This window comes from Lactuca serriola, chromosome 5 (assembly GCF_051521515.1).
Source record: "Lactuca serriola cultivar US96UC23 chromosome 5, Lser_US96UC23_V15, whole genome shotgun sequence".
Classification (NCBI taxonomy): Eukaryota; Viridiplantae; Streptophyta; class Magnoliopsida; order Asterales; family Asteraceae; genus Lactuca; species Lactuca serriola.
This window is the reverse complement of record NC_136412.1, coordinates 39,997,804-40,015,195: the sequence shown is the minus strand read 5'-3', so window position 1 is coordinate 40,015,195 and position 17,392 is coordinate 39,997,804. Positions and strand designations below refer to the sequence as shown.

Genomic DNA, 17,392 nt, shown 5'->3' with positions numbered 1-17,392 from the left:
AAAGAGCAAAGTTGGCTTGATGAGCGCAGATGAGGAAGCGGGAGCAAGAAAACCAAGAATATCTTTCTTGTCCTTCTACTTAAAGGGCAAAGAGAAGCGCTTTTGCTACTAAGAAAGCGAACGGTCAGCGCGAAGGTTCAAGACTTAGCCGAACATTAGCGAAGCTAGATTCTCATAACGAGGCGCTTCGAGTTAGCGAAGCACTGTAGTAGGGCCGAAGCCTTATTAAGAAGGGCTATAATGTTGAGCCGAGGACGCTCCGCCATATCTATAGAAGCAGTCAACTGACTTCTGAACGAATTCGCTCCTTGGTTTGGTAATGGCTTAATCTATAGATAGAAAGCCCTATGATGGGAAACTACCACGTTAGGTTTGGAGAGAGATAGGACCGGTTATATAATAGGGGGAGCAGATGCAAGCTTTTTCTTTCAATAGCTGGCCAAATGACTACAAGATCATCGGTCTACTCTACCTCAATTCACCATTTCGAACCTTATACATAAGGTTTTTCCGTATCAGCTCCTTCTACCTATACCGCAGTTGAAGCACCTAAAGGAGAATTTGGTGTCTTTCTGGTCAGTAATGGAAGCAATCGTCCCTACCGTCGTAAAATAATAGCACCTGGCTCTGCCCATTCACAAGGACTCGATTCTATGTCCAAACATCACATGCTAGCAGATGTGGTCACCATCATAGGTACTCAAGATATTGTGTCTGGAGAGGTGGATAGATAGGACTAAGGGAATAATCTTGTTTGGTTCAGTAATGGGATCAATAGATTGCCCGAACAGGACCCTAGCTTTATTGCGAGCCAAAAATATTGACAAATTTCCCTTCCATAGGGATCGTTGTGGCATGAACTCATTTCTGCCTTTCCTCACCTCCGCCCTACCTTGTAACGGAGACTAACGGGTTGAAGGCGGTGAGGCATGGTCAGAGTGTAGGTTCGAATTCTGCCACCTTTCTTGTGGATCATCCTGAAATCACAGGATGATGGGAATAACAAGACATAAATTTTGAAATGAGCACGTCAATATATGAATTGTTTCATTATTCGTTATTTCCAGGTCTTTTCGTTGCATTCACTTACAACAAGAAAGAACCACCAGTGTTTGGTGCAGCACCTGCATTTTGGTGCATTCTTCTTTCTTTCCTTGGTCTTCCGTTCCGTCATATTCCTAATAACTTATCCAATGACAACGAATTAACCGCAAATGCACCTTTCTTTTATCAAATCTCAGGGATATGGTCTAATCATGAGGGTAGTATTTTATCATGGTGTCAGATCCTAAGTTTTTATGGATTCCTTCTTTGTTACCGGGGTCGACCCCAAAGCCATAATGTCTCAAAACGAGGAGGCCATAGTGAAAGTCTTTTTTATTCCTTTGTCTCAAACTTCGTGAAGAACTCCATTCTATCTCTCCCTAGTTACGAACAAAAAAATGGGGCTACGAACCAATTGTACACTCCCTTCGTTCTACGAACCCTTGTTGATTCTGAACTTTGTTCGCGAAGGCGCCGGACTTTTGACGGGCCAGCCCTTTTTTATGCGTTGTTTTCCCAAAGAAGCATTGCTCCTCTGGGTGCTAGGCGCTTCCGTGGTTCGCGAGAAGGAAAAAGGACTCATCCTTTGTTGCATCTGGCACGAGATGATAAAGAGAGAGCTTCGTATATCTATGAACAGCAGATTGACGGAGCTCTTGGCATTGCTTTGTTTTTCTCTCCTTTCCTATCGGCGAGTTCCGATCCTTTTGTTCGAAATTTCTTCGTTCGTACCGAACTGCTTGCAGAATCAAATCATGTTCCACAAGATCCTATATCAGCTATACATCCTCCTTGCATTTATGTCGGAGACGTCACCAGTGCTATAGGCTTTGGCTTGTGTAGATAAAAAATGATGAATGGGATTGTGGCACTCCACTCGCCGCCAATGCGGAAGGATGACGCCGAAAAGAATGGAATGCTCTTTCGCTCTGCTGCATGCGTCAGATCCCATAGAGCAAGCAAGCTCTTTACCCTAAAATTAAAACATATGGGCGCAAAAGGCTATCCTGCTCTATTGTTACGTAGAAATAGAAGCCTGCTTATGTTGCCTCGGCGGCGTTTCGCCTTCTCTTCGCTCTGGACAGGACTGCTAGTGGACACGGGGAGGGAGCAGGTGAAGCGTGTTGTTCATAATGGAAAGAAAGAGACCAGTACTTCACTTCTTTTTTGGATCGCCGACACGAACACAGTGGTCTCTGACCAGGACCAGGAACCAATTCGAATTTTGATCTTGACATGTCGGTGGTTTTTAACCGTAGGCATTTTTCCAGGAAGTTGGTGGGCTCATCATGAATTAGGTCAGGGTGGCTGGTGGTTTCGGGATCCCGTGGAAAATGCTTCTTTTATGCCTCGTATTCATTCAGTAATTCTACCCCTTCTTCATTATTGGACCTCGTTTCTGAATATTGTGACTCTTCCATGCTGTATCTCAGGAACCTCTTTAATACGGTCCAGATTGCTAGCTCCCGTTCATAATTTTGCTACAGATGATACACGAGGAATCCTTTTATGGTGGTTCTTCCTTCTAATGACAGGCATATCTATGATTATTTTCTCCCAGATGAAGAAGTAGGCATCGGTCCGTAGAACCTATAAAAAAGAGATGGTTGTGGCGCGAAGTACTCTTGTGTACCTACGTCACTCGGCTCGCGCGCAACCCTGCCCCGTTATGTTATAGAAGAATTGAGCTTCTTGCTGGGCTGGTTATTCAGAGCCAGCAATTGGCTGTTGGATTTCGTCCCGCAACTAGAATAAGATCGCTTCGGGGGTCACTGTGATGTGGCTGAATGTAGAGCAGGCCGCCCTTATAGCCTTTGATCAGTAGATTATTTAGAACTTTGGAAGATGGTCAAGGTAGCTTGTTTCCAAGCCACTGCACTAGACGCGCATGTAGTCATAGTTGTCGGCCCACAATGCCTCTGTTCTATACTAAAATACTATTTCGTATGAATGGGGAATTAAGTCGCTCTTTGATCTGCAGAATAAGGCCTACGAGCTCTCTCTTTTTATGGTAGAGATCTCTCCACACCAAGGAACCAAATCACAATGGATCGAACAACTGGAAATGATAACAGAATGCATAGGTCATTAGAAGGAGTTCAAATAAGCGTAGAAATATAGTATACCACCTTACTTCTTTCGTGTATGAGGAATAAATAAAATTGAAGAACCCGCGGATATGTGCAAAACATTCATTCTTGTTAGCCGGAAAATGGCTCGTGGTAAAGACTAGATATATTTTGACCAGACGTGCTCGAAATCTTTTTGTCGATTCGTGGGAAGTTCTCGTACCTTCACCTCCACAGTTCGGTAAAGCGGCTTCGCCTCCTCGCTTTTGTTCAATTATAAATAAATAACCACTTTAATGGAGATTTATAGCATCATTCAAGTAAATACAGATTAAGATCGTAAAAAAAAAAGCTTGTAATATAGCTACACCTAATTCCAGACCGGTTAATGCAAGAACTATAAATAAAGGACCAAGATACCATATAAAAAACAAAATATCATTCATACATAGCATAGTCCAAGCGAACCCACTTAAAATCTTTACTAAACTATGACCGGCCATCATATTAGCAAATAAACATATTCCTAAGCTTAATGCGCGAAAACAATAAGAAATTAGCTCAAGGAGTACTAAAAAAGGTGCTAACGGCAATGGGACTCCTGCGGGTAATAAGAAGCTTAAAAAATGAAGCCCATTTCTTTGAAATCCTACTATAGTAATGCCAATAAAAATGGAAAATGAGAGACCTAAAGTAATGAGAAAATGACTTGTAACTGTGAAGCTATAAGGTATCATACCCAGAAGATTACAAAATAACAAAAAAGTAAAAGTGACCAAGATGCAAGGGAAAAACTTTTGTTTAACATTTCTGGAAAGAACCCCTATTTGTTCGTTTACCAGGTTAAGCACGAAATCATAAATAAGCTCTACCAAGGATTGCCAAGCATTTGGTACTAAGTTTCTTCCTCCTTTTTTTGTAACAAAATGAATCAGAAGTAGGACCAAACTGAGAGTTAGCAGCATAAACAAAGATGAATTTGTGAATGAGAAATACAAGTTTCCTATCTTCATAGGAATCAATGGGAGAATGGAAAATTGCTCAAGTGGGCTGTTGGGCGTAATCGTAAGAAACACTTTTCATTTCATCCCTGTAGTTCCGCTTCTTGCTCTAAAAATTAGGAAAGACTTGTCGGAAATCGTCAGTTGGCTTGGTCCGACCAAGAAAGGCATGGGACTCTTTGGGCATTGCTTGGGTCGAGTGAAGTAAAGACTGACTACCTATAATATAAAGATCCCTCACTGCACACTTTAGATATAATGAAAACCTTTAGTTTAGGAGTCATTCAGGCTAGATCTAAAAAAAGAACATAGGCTTCGTATGATCCCTTTCTAGTACCCTATCTTGAGCAGGAAAGTGTTCAGTAGGAAAAGACTGGAAGAAATGGGATTCGAACCCATGCATGATGCAATCTTCTTGTATGTCGATTTAGCAAACCAATGCCTTAAGCCCTTGTGCTATCCCCCCATGATCAAATCAGGTAGCCCTTTGGGTAACCAACCCATTTCGCTCTATCATTTCTTCTTTCTTTCCTAGCCTACTCAAAAACTATTTAGGAAGGGCTACCGTTATATACGCAATTAATAAAGGATGCCGAATCATCCACCGAATCCTATGTTTCATCCTAGTTTATTTGATGTGTATACCTGTTATTCAGTTGGCCTCATGTATATCTAGGCCAATGTGTCTTACTGGGATTAGTATGTGCTTAGTTTCGGTTAATCCTTAGGCTCTTTTTGATTACGTAGAAACTTGGATTATTTTTAGCCTTTGTAATCGTAATCTAATTTCAATAATTTTTTCCATAGGTTAGTTTCTTTATTTTAGAGCTCGGGGAGTGTCTTGAGTTCTTTTTTTGGGTTCCTGGGGTGGGGTATGCCCCTTCATTTATGTTCACTCCGGGGGTTCTCCTCCATCGGTCAATGTATTCTTACTTACCGAAAAGAAAGACTAGTTAGGTACCGTAAGTAGAGCATATTCCAACACTTCGGATAACCACTTGACATTGGCACCTTGGCCAGGTAGATCCGTTCCACTCTCCGGACCTCACCTCTGCTTTTTTGGAGTACGGGATGACTCGGATGGGCAGATAAAATAGAACCTGTCAGTTACGCCTTTAGGGGCCGCCACGTATAACTTTAGTTTATGTTGTAGCATCGGTTATTGCTCTGGTTACGAATGACCCAATCTATCTATGGCAACCACCCCTACTTTTAGTAGATGGAGATGCGCACCTAGGAAAGAGCGGAATAGACCTACGTGTCGGCCAGTGCCGGGGCAAAGATAGGGACCATGAAAGCATGGGATTCAATCGAACCTTTTCGGACAATTCCTAACGTAGAAGAGGGATGCTAATAAGCTGACAGCTCAGGCCTGGCTTCAATAGCGAAAGAAGTTCTTTCTGATTTGAATTAAGAAAGACAATGAATTTACGATATCTTGATCCGTTAAGTTCCTTCACTTTTGAACAATAGGGACCCATTCTGTTGATTGCTTCTCTGCCCCAGCTCTAACAAACTGGTTTTTCTTTCTCACATAATTAGGGAAATCATTAGATTCTTCTTCCTTCTTTCGGTAACATATTCCGAGATAGGCTGGGAAATCCCCCTTCGATAGACAAGTGGCAACTTGACCTCTAAGTAAGGACAGGAATGCCCGTGTCCAATCAAACACCACAGTCATGAAAAGCACCTGAACCGAGACCTAAAGCTGAACCGCTGAAGGAACCTCTTTCTGTTGTTAAAGCAAGTACGCTTTTCAAGCTTTTTCCTTACTCTTACTAAAGCAGGCACACACAAAACTCTCTATTTGGCTTTTCACTGAAACCAATACGTCTAAACATAAGGTAGGTGCTTTCACGACTCACTAAACGGGGGACCAAAATCTTTGCGCAGTAGAAGCGGAGGACGAAGCGAATGTAGAGGACACAACATATCCAGGGAAGGAAGATGGACTGGACTCACTTTCATTCATGGCATGGGCAAAAGCAGCCCTAATGACTTTCAGTGAAGATATGCTTATACAGCGAAGTCAGTCACAAAGTCTATGTTCGTATGCTTTCACTCTAAGCCGACCATCCAAAAAGGATGTGCACAATTGATCATTGACCGCAGTCTTCTCTTTCCTCTCCCAATGTGGGGAACTTTTTTCGGTTTTTTTTCTCTTCAGCACAACACTCAATGGTGATGCATGGCGTCATTACTGAATCCTTTCATTGACCTTTCTTTTCTATAACGAAAAGAGCCCTCCTCTCGGTGATGTGGGTGAGAAACCCAAATCAGAAAAGCTCATCAAGCCAATGGCTCAACGGTTCTCACCACCCTCCTCTGGCGCAAACACCGTTTGCTACGCTGCGCTCATCACGAGAAGCCGGGGAACTCTCTTGGGTGGACTTCAAGCGTGATGATAGTCAGTCTGAAGTTTTCTACTATGCCATCTTTATTAGTTCAAAGACCGGGCTTGGGGGTTGGTCTCAGTGGTCAATGAAAATGTACTAGTGTGCTGTCTTAACATGCAAAAATTTTATTAGAATGGTAACTTTACCAGCGGTAGGAGTGTGAAAAGACGGTGCATGAGCGAAGTAGGATCCTCTTTTTTTGTATCCCATCGACGATATTCTTTGGTTTTGGTACATAACAATTTTCATAAGCAAAGTCGAATATTTGTTACAAATCTAGATCCTGCACTCTCATCTCTAGTCTCTAGCTATCATCTTAGTATATTAGTCAGGCTATATCTTGTACTTTCTTGGGCCTAACTAAGAAAAGAGAACAAGAAAAGCAAAAGCAAATACGACTTTCAGCCAGGCTGCTTCATTCAAGTCTAGGACTTAGGCAAGACTTATAAATCGAGCAGTTATAAAGCAGTTTAATCGCATTTATCGTCTCTCACTTAGCTCTGATCTAGTGTCGTCGCTCACAGTCCAAGAAGAGTAGTCCTTTCATTGGCTAGCGGGAATACGCTTAATGGGATAGACCGATCATCGCTTTCTTCCTCTACTAGTTCTGGAATCAAGCCAACAAAGAAGTAGACTCCTTCCTTTTTCAGTGGCTAGCATCATAGGGATATTCGACGTTTAATGAGATAGTCAAGTTCTAGACTAAAGCTAGCAAAAAACAAGACTGAGGTCGATAGGGCATTACTACTAATTGCTAAGGTGCTTTAGTAAGTATTTTCCACGCTCCTCTCCAGTCTCTTTCTAGCGTTTGTGATTTCATATACTATTCCCGTATGCCATATCTCTTATTCAATCTTGCTATACATCCAAGCTCGATAGTTGGAAGTAGAACTGAGACTGGATGTGACTGAAGGAAAAGAGATATAGGTGTGATAGGAGGGCACAGTTAAACAGGTAAGCGAAGGCTCTCTTTCTCTCGCTCTGTGGTCTTGTGTGAACTCCTTTCCACCCATTATTGATCTTCACTCTAAGTGAGCAGGTCAAAGCAGTTGAGGTGATAGCAATAGTAAGCAGGGAAGCAGAAGCAAAAGGTCTTCAAAGAACTTTTGTGTAATAAAGCTTCTTGGTCTCATTTCATTGGTCTCTAAGGCAAAGTCTCGCTTAATCGTTCATCGATCTTTTTCTGTAAGGCCTCGGGCCCCACGAATTCCGATTTCTATTTTTGTTTGTACTAAAGTGTTGGTAGCTTCTAGCCTCGAGCTGGAAAGTCTCATCGGCGGGGGTACTATAGATATATCATAACTCTCTAATTGAGACTCAATCTACATAATCAATCAATCAGTATGTGCAATATACCGGTCTTTGCGATATGCTCTTTCAAATAGATCACAGATCTTCCCGCTTAGCTGCACTGCTCTCTGAGCTCTTTTGTCCACTATCGCTTCCTCTAGTACTAGCTCTGATCTCTCTTCAGCAGTTGTAGTACGATTCTTTAATTCGTCTCCTGCCCTTTATAGTCGTAATCGCTAGAAACTCTATATCATTGGCAATTGGCATTGGCGTAATCTTTTTTCTCCTGTCGGAAGGGGGTCCTGTCAAAAGCAAGAAAAGGCATTGCAAATGGCGTGCCCTTACTCTAATTCTAAATAAAGCTCTTTTGCGCTCTTGGTCAGGCTTGTAACAAGTATCTAAAAAATCTTTTCTTTTCGGCCTATGGTTCGGTCAAAGCATTGACTTGAGTGAGTAAGGAAGTAGGACCTTTTCACCCCGGCTGTGAGTTATTATTGACCCCTCTCTGTCTCTCCCCCGCGTTGTGAATGTAGTGAGTAATTCGTTGGTGCTTGCCCTTCAGTAAGTAGTTCGGATGGTTGGATACATGCTACGCTCTGCCACGCTTGCCTGACCGCGAGAAGCCTTAGGGTAAAATAATCTTGAATAGTAATTTGAGAGCAACTTTGGAATTGAAAGAAGGGGCTAACCTGACTTTCACTTTCATAAAAAGAGAAAACTGGACTTGCACTTTAAGAAATGGAATTACGATGAGCCAGAAGTTAGAATCTCGCCTAACCACCTGTCTCCGTCTCCCGTAGTTCCCCCCAGAAACATCTGTTTGCCTACTTCTACTCTGGCCGGGGGTAACAGTGTTTTTGAGAACCAAGTGGCCCTTGAGGAAGACCTTCAGAAAACCCCTCTAACTCGAGGAAAGGAATTCAAGCCCATAAAATGAGTCAAGCCTATGATAGGTACCAATAGTCTTTATGGCGCTCTTACCCCTTATGCAAAGCACCAATGACTTCGGTCTTCTGAAAGGGGCTTAGGGCATATCATCAAAGAAAGAATCCCGAGGAAGGGGGTGAAGCTGAGGTTAGAAACGGTTTCTCCCGCTGTTGCAAGTTCTTCCGTTGTTGGTAGTTCCTCAGGTCGGGTTGTTTATTTTTCAGAGCTTTTTCAATTCTTTCAGAACCTTTCGTATGCGCCTATTGGAAGATTTGGGCTACCTCCTCTCTTTCCGATCTCATTCAGATAATAAGCCAGTCCGGTTTATTAGATAGTGAGTGGGTAAGAGAGGTGCTTGGTCTGTCTCCGAATGTGGGCCTAGAAGCATTAGCCGAGTCTCTGAATATTCCCGAGGGTTCTCAGGATAAAGACAGCCTTAAGGTGCTAACGGAGCTTCCACGGTCTCAGTCCATGAAGGTGCTTGCTTTATTGGTTGGCAGCTTTGTTATAGTTGTTATGAAGAATGAAGGAGCGACGAAGGAGCTCACTTCCACGACATGGGAAAGGATCATGGGATGAGGAAAAGAAAGAAAAGGTGCATGGTGAGGAGATATCGAGAGGTATAATAGGTGAAATGAGTTCAAAGGAATTAGTTAAGACACGCTTCTTTAGCATAGGCCACGGAGTGAAGTTGGAAGGTTCAATGAACTACGCGAAGGGGAAATCTTGGGCGCTATTGTTGTCTATATACAAGTGGCGTAGGCGAAGCTGTGGCGACTCGTGGAGTAGACAGCGAGCTCCACTTGAACAGAAAGCAGCAAGCTGCAAGCACTACTCCAAAAGCAGTGAGCTCCGCAACAAAAGCGAAGCGAGTCGTGGTAGCCTATTAAGTTTTTCAGCTGCATCGTACCGTACTATGGGAGGGGTTTGTACCTCCTTTAGATAGAGCCCCCTGCTCCTAATGTAGAGCTAGAACTACAGCTACCGTGGAATCCGCGGTCACACATAAGTATCTCGCCTTCCAAAAAAAGCGGCTGCTAATTAGCACTTATGCTAATGGGGACCATCGATCAAGAAGGACTTTGGAGACTAAAATCAAATTGATCAAAAAAGAGAAATAGGGCCAACTCTTCTAGTTGCGCCTCTAACCTTACTACGATACCGTGATAAAAGGTCGAATTCAGCAGGATTGCAAGCACAAAATGCCGATCAAATCCGTTAAAGGAAGCCTAATCAAAGCGGGCAAACAAGAAGATCTGACTGAGTTGATGATGGACCGGATCTCGAAAGGCGAGAGGCTTTCATAAAGACGTATGAGAAACGGAGGGTCGAGAGAGGCTTATTGCACGATCCACCCAACCGCTAATAAATGCTTCATAAGATAAGAGAGTGGGAGGCCGGCCCCCGCCCATCTGGAGGTGCACACCCATTTATGAACATATACAAAGGGCTAAAGAGAGAATTCCATGGAGAACTACCAAATCCAATGACTTTGATTTGTTCATACCATTCTATCATCGATCACTGCTGGGTCGGTTGGTGAGTCACCCAAAGAAAGCATCGAGAAAGGTCAAGCATATATGTTTTATGAAATGATCAGCGGTTTCATTTATGCTATGCCCTGCATCGTGTTCGTCTGTGTTTATTGAGCTTTCAGCGCCATGCGCTTTGCTTCGCTTTATAAGAGAGAGAGAGAGCCTTGTCTTGAGAGTGAAAAGAAAGGGCAAGCGATAGAAAGGATAGTCCCTCGTGCGTTCGCGAGAACTACTAGAAAATGGTGAGATCATTAGATCATTAGTGAAAGAAGGACCAACGACGATCCTATCCTAAAGGAGAAGAAGGAGTAGGAGGAGTCAGTTTTCTTTGAAGATCGCGGAATAAATCTCCCAATTATGCCATTCGGAAGAAGTCTTCTACAGAGGGAAGGCCTGTTACGAGTAAGTGGAGAGGAAAGATCTCCAGAGATTCTTATCTCATTCCATTCCAGTGGCTCAACCAGTAACCAATGGCGAAAACTAAAAAATCCATGGTTTCCCGGTAGAACCCTATTTCGCCCAAGTTGTTTCAGAACCGGAAAAAAAGAAGCGGTTTTTCGCACAGCTTGCGCATAGTGCAGGTCCCACTTGTATATCGTATTTAGCTGAAGAAGCATCGGATAGGTTGTAGTTCTTACCTTCTTGGGATTCCATGGACCAAGATCTGATTTTATTATATGGGCAATACCGATCTACTTTAGTAGATCATATGGATGTAGAAAAAGCTTCTCATTTTAATGAATTGGAAACATCTCTTTTCCATTTCTATTTACCCAGTTCATATCTTTGTTTCGTGTGTTCCCCAGAGGAATTCTATCTCTTCAATCTCGGGATATCACCTAAATAACTATAACTGCGGCCAGAGATTCAAATAGGTCGGGAAGAAAGAGTCTGAGGTTGGGTTGGACGACATACATCTTGGTTGGTCCCACCACCACTGGGGATTGGACATATATAGAATCTTTCTTCTAAAAAAGTCTTATTATATATATATATATATATATATATATATATATATATATATATATATATAATTTTATATTCTTATTTATTTAAATAGCTACAAGACCACAAAAGAGGGTGAAAAAAACCGAAAGCCCTTCTTTTAAGTTCCTCCCAGATACATGGCTTACATACCCGAATCAACATTCTTGGAAAACAATCGAATCGAGGGTCCGGAGGAGAATTGGCCATTCAATCTTGTAAACTAATCGAGACCGAAATTGGAGAAAGAGATTCGAACGGAAAGGAATAACCAATCGATGAAAGAACATGAAACCATTATGTTTCAATAGAGGTACGAGAAAGGGTTGGGGCAATGAAGTAAGTGAAGTGGTTGGATTTTGCGAGCTGTTCCCACCACTGCTGGATGTGATTCCAAGAGCTGAACGAGAATGAATACCACACAGAAAAATCAAGACCAGGCTCCCTAATGGAATGTTTAACTGATCCATTCCGGATCGATCGAATTGGTACAGAAGTTGTAACATGGGAAAACCACGGAAAACATGACTTATTTGAATAACCCGGTGACCTACCAATTGTAGAAGTAGGATTTTTGGCAAGCAATAAGCACTTAAATAATACAATTCAAGTGTACCATCTTCTTTCTCATTTCGAGGAAAAGGTGCGGAAGGAAAAGGAAACAACGAAGGGATCCGAATCGGACCTAAATGGGAATGACATGAAAAGTCTTTTTCAAAACCTAGCATTAAGGGCGTTATGACGATATATGTGAGGAATGGAGAAAAACTCGTGATGGGTGTGGAGGGGAAGCTCTGTTTATAATATAGTTCAAGAAAGAGTCATCTCATTTCCTTACTTCTTCGTTCTTTCTAATTCATTCACTTCAAGACTGGTTCTGAACGCCGCGTAACATCATCTTCAACCAACCTCCATCGTACCGGTGCGACCACTAAATAATTGCTTATACACTAAACAGCTGCTTATATACGCTTACTAAAAGACTGACTTTTATTCATATTCAATTCATTAGGCCAGCGTGAAACTAAGAAAGATAGATGTGCCTAAGGCGTAAGCAAACTGTGCACGCTAAGAGAAGAGGAGAGATGTTCGCAATGACTACCACAAGAAAGCCGCCCCGTCTCTCTAAAAGGGCCCGTCACTTCGTTCGTACCTTCTTGGCTTAGGCTTGCATGTTCACTTACTTTATGGCCTTGCCGCCTTTTTATAGTAGAAGCTAAGCGCTTGAAAAGTGCGCTAAGAAAGGTTGCTTCTGTCGGCCTTTATGTGCAACAGTCCACCAGTAGCGGAAGATAGTGTTACCGTATATACAAGAGTCTTCCATTTCTTATGGAAGCTCTTTCATACCAGTCAAGTAGTACAATAGCTGTCTCTTATCTTATAGCCCGGTGCGGCGGGTCACCTTTTTAATTCAGTAGATAGAAGAAAGTATTAGATAAGGAGTAGGTGAGTGAGTCCTCGGTGACCTGAGCGATTTCGATCACCTAGCAGGCCTTTTCTTTGGTAGGTAACATCGCCAAAGCGTATCATCAGATTTGACTACGAAGGAAGGAACTCGGTAGAAGATCGGTCTGCAAGAAAGGCCTACTTATCCACAGGTTCATTGACAAAACCGCCGTAGGAATGGAGACATTTCAATAGAGCGGAGGCGAACTGATCAACAAGAAAGAGGCCCTACTCACTACAAAGGAATACACCACAAGATCAAACTGCACTCATGCCTCTCCCGCATCAAGTTGACCGCCAGACTGGAGCTTCGTAACATGTTGACGAAGACCTCCGAACTGAGGGTTCGGTCAGTACAAGAGACTACTTTGTCTCCAAGGAAGAAGAATACCCCGCTCTCTAGCCGACTGATCCCGTTGATCAAACTGGGAGGGAACGTGTCACATTAGCGGTGAATGATCAGAGGTGTCCTCTAATCACTACAATGAGCTGGTCCCTCTTTTAGTAGACTCAGCTATGAATATTCATTAAAAAATGAATGCCTCTTTCACAGCTAACCTCATTTTCTTAATGTCGAGACTTTCTCTTTTGTCGAGCCCCGAGCTTGTGGTCCTCCTTTGAATTTGGGTTCAATTGGATGAATCTATCAAGTCAAGGTCAACGTACGTATCAGCAAGGATGGTGCATCGCCTCTTTCTCGTTCTCGCTCGGGAGCAAAAAAGAACACGCTTGCTACCTACTGTACTGGACCTTCGACCAGGCATTCTACCTTTGTCGAATCGGAACCAATACCACTGCATTGCGCTCGAATAGTTGAGTGGCCGTCGGCCCTTCCATGCACAGATATAGATTCATTCTTCGAACCTGGTCCAGCCTCACAACCCTTCGCGGGTTGGTAAGAAGTCAGTCTTGTTTGGTAAGACGAAATTTTACAAAGAAAAGAGAGTGCTCGCCCCGGCCAACAAAGACCGTAATTACATAGATAACTGCTCATCCCCTTCTCGGTCTTTAAGGCTCTAACGCGAACTGTATGGCGGCTGGAAATAAAGACGACCTCACCTTCTCGTAGATGGTGTCAGTGAGAGCCATTTTAGTACCCCCCCTGTTGACCTTTTTTTGTAGATAGAATCTTCAATGAGTGGAAACAAGCAACCTTACTAAGCTAAGAAAGGTGCTTGTTGAGTAAGGCCGACTTTCTTCGAATGCTTGAGCGCTTCTTTCTCATATCGATCATTCAATATCCTTGACTTTTCAATAAGGGGCGCGTTAGCTAGGCCGTTTTCTTGTAGGAGTGCTAGCGCGCGCCCTTACGTTTTCTTCGCTTGCTCTGCAGTACGAGCCTCATACAAAGCCGCGCCCTTTAATATGATGAAGAGGGGCCGCCCTCTTTTCTTTTCCGCACCAATCCTTATTTACTACTACATCTTTTTTGGGGTGTATAGCTTAGTTGGTAGGTCATTGGGCTTTTAACGTAATGGTCGCAGGTTCAAGTCCTGCTATACCCAAACCTAACTTGCACTATACTATGAGTAAGGATGCATAGTAGCGCAAAGAGCACTCTTTGGCCTTTAGATTAGAGGCGCTTCACCGTCTTTGATTGGATGGAAGCATCTATCTAAAGTGTGCAGTGAAGGAGAAGAGTAAATAGTAGGGGAAAGAAGAAAATGGCACATTGACATTCATCTTCCTCTCGAAGGGCTTTGAGAAGAGGGGCAACAGTGAAGATACCGAGACCGTGTCTATGGGGTCTTAGTAAGAATCTGTTGGAAGCAAATGCATGTAAGGGAGGAATGCCCGCATTAAGATTTAAAACTTGTCGTCTACTTGAAGGAAATGTTTGGAACAGGAAACTTACAATAATACAACGCCGCATTCTTCGAAGATTGAGGAACAAGACAAGATCTATTAAGAGAATGATTTATTCTCAAAAAAATCTGAATAGTTACATCCAATTACAAACTACACGAAAGTTGCCCCTTTTTCATGGAGATTTACCCATCATAGAGATGCATAGAGGAACAGAATGAACTTCATATATCCCTTTTCCACTCAATCGAGAAACAAGATCGGACGCTATTCCAGTTCGTCTCTATTTTAGTGAAACTCTTCCTCAAGCAACGCAGCCGATAAGTCATCGAAGGCTTTTTGTTAATAATGTAATAGTGAGCATTACTTCTTTTTAAGTTTCCCAAGGTGATTTCATATCTTTTAAAGAAAATGATACTCTAATCTATTCAGAAATAAGGAGATCCTTCTATATCGAAATTTCAGTTTCTAAAATCATAGGAAAATTCCTGGATAGCCCGGTAAGAAAACGGAATGGTTCCACTTACTTAAAACTAAGAGGGGATGTCGCCTACTACTGAAAGACCCGTTTTTGCAACAGTTGCGTTCTTCTATGCAAGACGAAGACATAGAAAGAACAAAGAAGTTTGGATCCGAAAAAGTATGCTTAGGCAGTTCTTTCGCTGAGCACAAGAGAATAAAGAGGCATTTTTATCATTTCAAATCGATATTCTTATCGAAGAGAAGGAACGAAAAAACCCTAAATCTTACTACTAGAAAAAGAAATCCTATAGTTTACAACTCTTCTTTCTATAGTAATTTGACCTCTTGCTCCACCCATCAGTCTTCTATGAAGAGAAAAATAAAAAGCTCTTCCCTATCTACTCATTATTCAGAGGTGAATCATAGAACACTAAAAGTTGTGCTATCTTATGGACCTAACATAGGTCACATCCCTCATGTCCGCCAAGAGCACATTCGATAGCATCCTCTTAAGGTTTAAAGATCCAAACCTTCTTCTTCTTAGCGGAAACACACGTGGCCATAACATCTAAAGATCGGCATAGTCGCTCATAGGGGCCTATCTATCCGGATAGAGGATAGTCTATATCTTGATTCACTATTTCCATTTTTCTTTTTGTTTTTCTTTTTTTTTTTCCTCTGTCTCGTACGAAGCAATGGGAGGCAAGCTATGACGGCAGGATGTGACCTTGCCTTTCGCCTAGCTACCGCCGTTCTAAGTTCTTATGACTAAACGAAGTTAAGACTAAAGTTTCGGAACTTGTTGCAACTTTTTTCAGCAAAGCTTAGTAAAAATCCCTCATTCGCCTACCTTGGATCAAGGGTAGAGATAGGAAGTAAGTCAAAGGTAGATCAACAAAAGTCTTAGTATGGGAAGAGTCAGAGCGAGGGGAGAGACTTTCTAAACGAAGGTTAGTCTAAGTAAGGAAATGGGCACTCTGCTCACATCGAAGTAACTGTTGTCTCCCTTATGGTCGATGTTCTCTCCTCCCATCCTCTCCTCTCCCTACCGGTCGTTGAATATAACTCTTCTTTGCCATTCTGGTTGGCTTAGGGCGGTCAAACTCTCCCCTCCTCTCCTTAATAGTCGAGTGATTTCTCATTCTCTCTCCCTCTTTCTATAGATAAGCGGGTTCTTCAATCATTCTAATGAAATAGGTTCGTTAAAGCCAATTGCTCAAATTCTGTTTTAGATTCCTATTCCACTCCAACCGGTGCAGAACTCTTAACCTTTCTAGGACCCTCTCTACGGCAAGGTGCTGCTCTACTCTTTCCACTTGCTCCCTCGTGTATAGCGGTTGAGTTCTTCGCCTCACGGTTTGGCTACCCATCGTCATTCCCTCTCTGTCTAAAGTGAGAGGGGTTCTCTGCGTGCAGTGTAAGATTCCCCTGGATGCGTCTCGTAGGCAGCAACATTCGTGCTTGCCTTTGCCGTGATTGTCCGTTGTTCCCTTGGTGCGCTGTCATTGACGGTGTAAATCTGTTCGTTCGAGAAAACATGTTGATCTCTTTCCATATCCTATACCCGGTTGTTGCCCAATCAAGATGTGTCCCTTCCTTTGACCCAATTTCCAATTTCTTAGTGTTGTCCCCCTTGCGTTCCCTCCCTTTGTGAAGAATTCCATTTCCCTTTTTCTCCACTCTTATTTCTTCCTTTCTTATTCTCCTGTTGGAAGTACCTAATTTGCTTTTTGAAATCTTTCCTTTCTTATAATTATAGGGTCCTTCCCCAGTATAGAAGTCTGTGCGATTTTTCCCCTTATCTTCTGGCTGACGCTCCCCTTACCAGTATCAGTGCAAGGGCAATTAGTACGGGTTGCCATAGTAGTCTGGATGGATTGGAACGAAGGGATGAAGGAGGGCCGGCCTGCCCAACAAGTAGACCGGAATAACTAGCTTCTAGTCCAACTAGCTAGTGCTCCAGCCCAAGCCTCCAAATCGAAGCTTTGGAGAGCCTTCTCCCATGCGATGAGATGAATTCTGTCTCTCCCTCAAACACCAGACCGTGGACATTTCGTCCGAATTCCTTCAATCCTACCAGCCATTCCTTTCGGGACCCCGGACAAGGAGGGAATAAAGGCAAGCTTTGAAGAGTGGATTTCATTAAAAACAAGGCCTTACCAGCTTGACCTAAGAGGGCGGGCACCTTTCCAACCCAAAAGCTTCTTGCTGAATTTCTCTGTACCTGAATTCTAAAGTTCATCTCTTCATCTTCCTAGCATACCAAAATGAACCGAAATGGAATTGGCTATTGAACAGCCAAACAAATTCCGGCTGGCCCTCGTAGTGTGGATGGAGGATGAAGGAAGAACACCTTACTTCTTTCAAAAGACGGAAACAGAGTAATTTTTTCCCACTAGCCTAACTAATGATTTTAGCTCACTTTGTTGTAT

The 17,392-nt window shown here is 42.8% G+C and overlaps 1 non-coding gene and 3 pseudogenes across 1 annotated transcript; 3 read left to right on the top strand and 1 right to left on the bottom strand.

The window, feature by feature from the left end:
- Window positions 1-1,623: 1,623 nt before the first annotated feature.
- LOC145049686 (uncharacterized) lies at window positions 1,624-1,842 on the bottom strand (annotated as a pseudogene).
- Window positions 1,843-10,490: 8,648 nt separating this feature from the next.
- LOC145049683 (putative mitochondrial protein ymf1) lies at window positions 10,491-11,109 on the top strand (annotated as a pseudogene).
- Window positions 11,110-14,124: 3,015 nt separating this feature from the next.
- On the top strand, window positions 14,125-14,197 carry TRNAK-UUU (transfer RNA lysine (anticodon UUU)). Its single transcript has one exon. It is a non-coding gene; the product is annotated as a tRNA-Lys (tRNA).
- Window positions 14,198-14,443: 246 nt separating this feature from the next.
- LOC145049681 (small ribosomal subunit protein uS4m-like) lies at window positions 14,444-15,532 on the top strand (annotated as a pseudogene).
- Window positions 15,533-17,392: the final 1,860 nt, after the last annotated feature.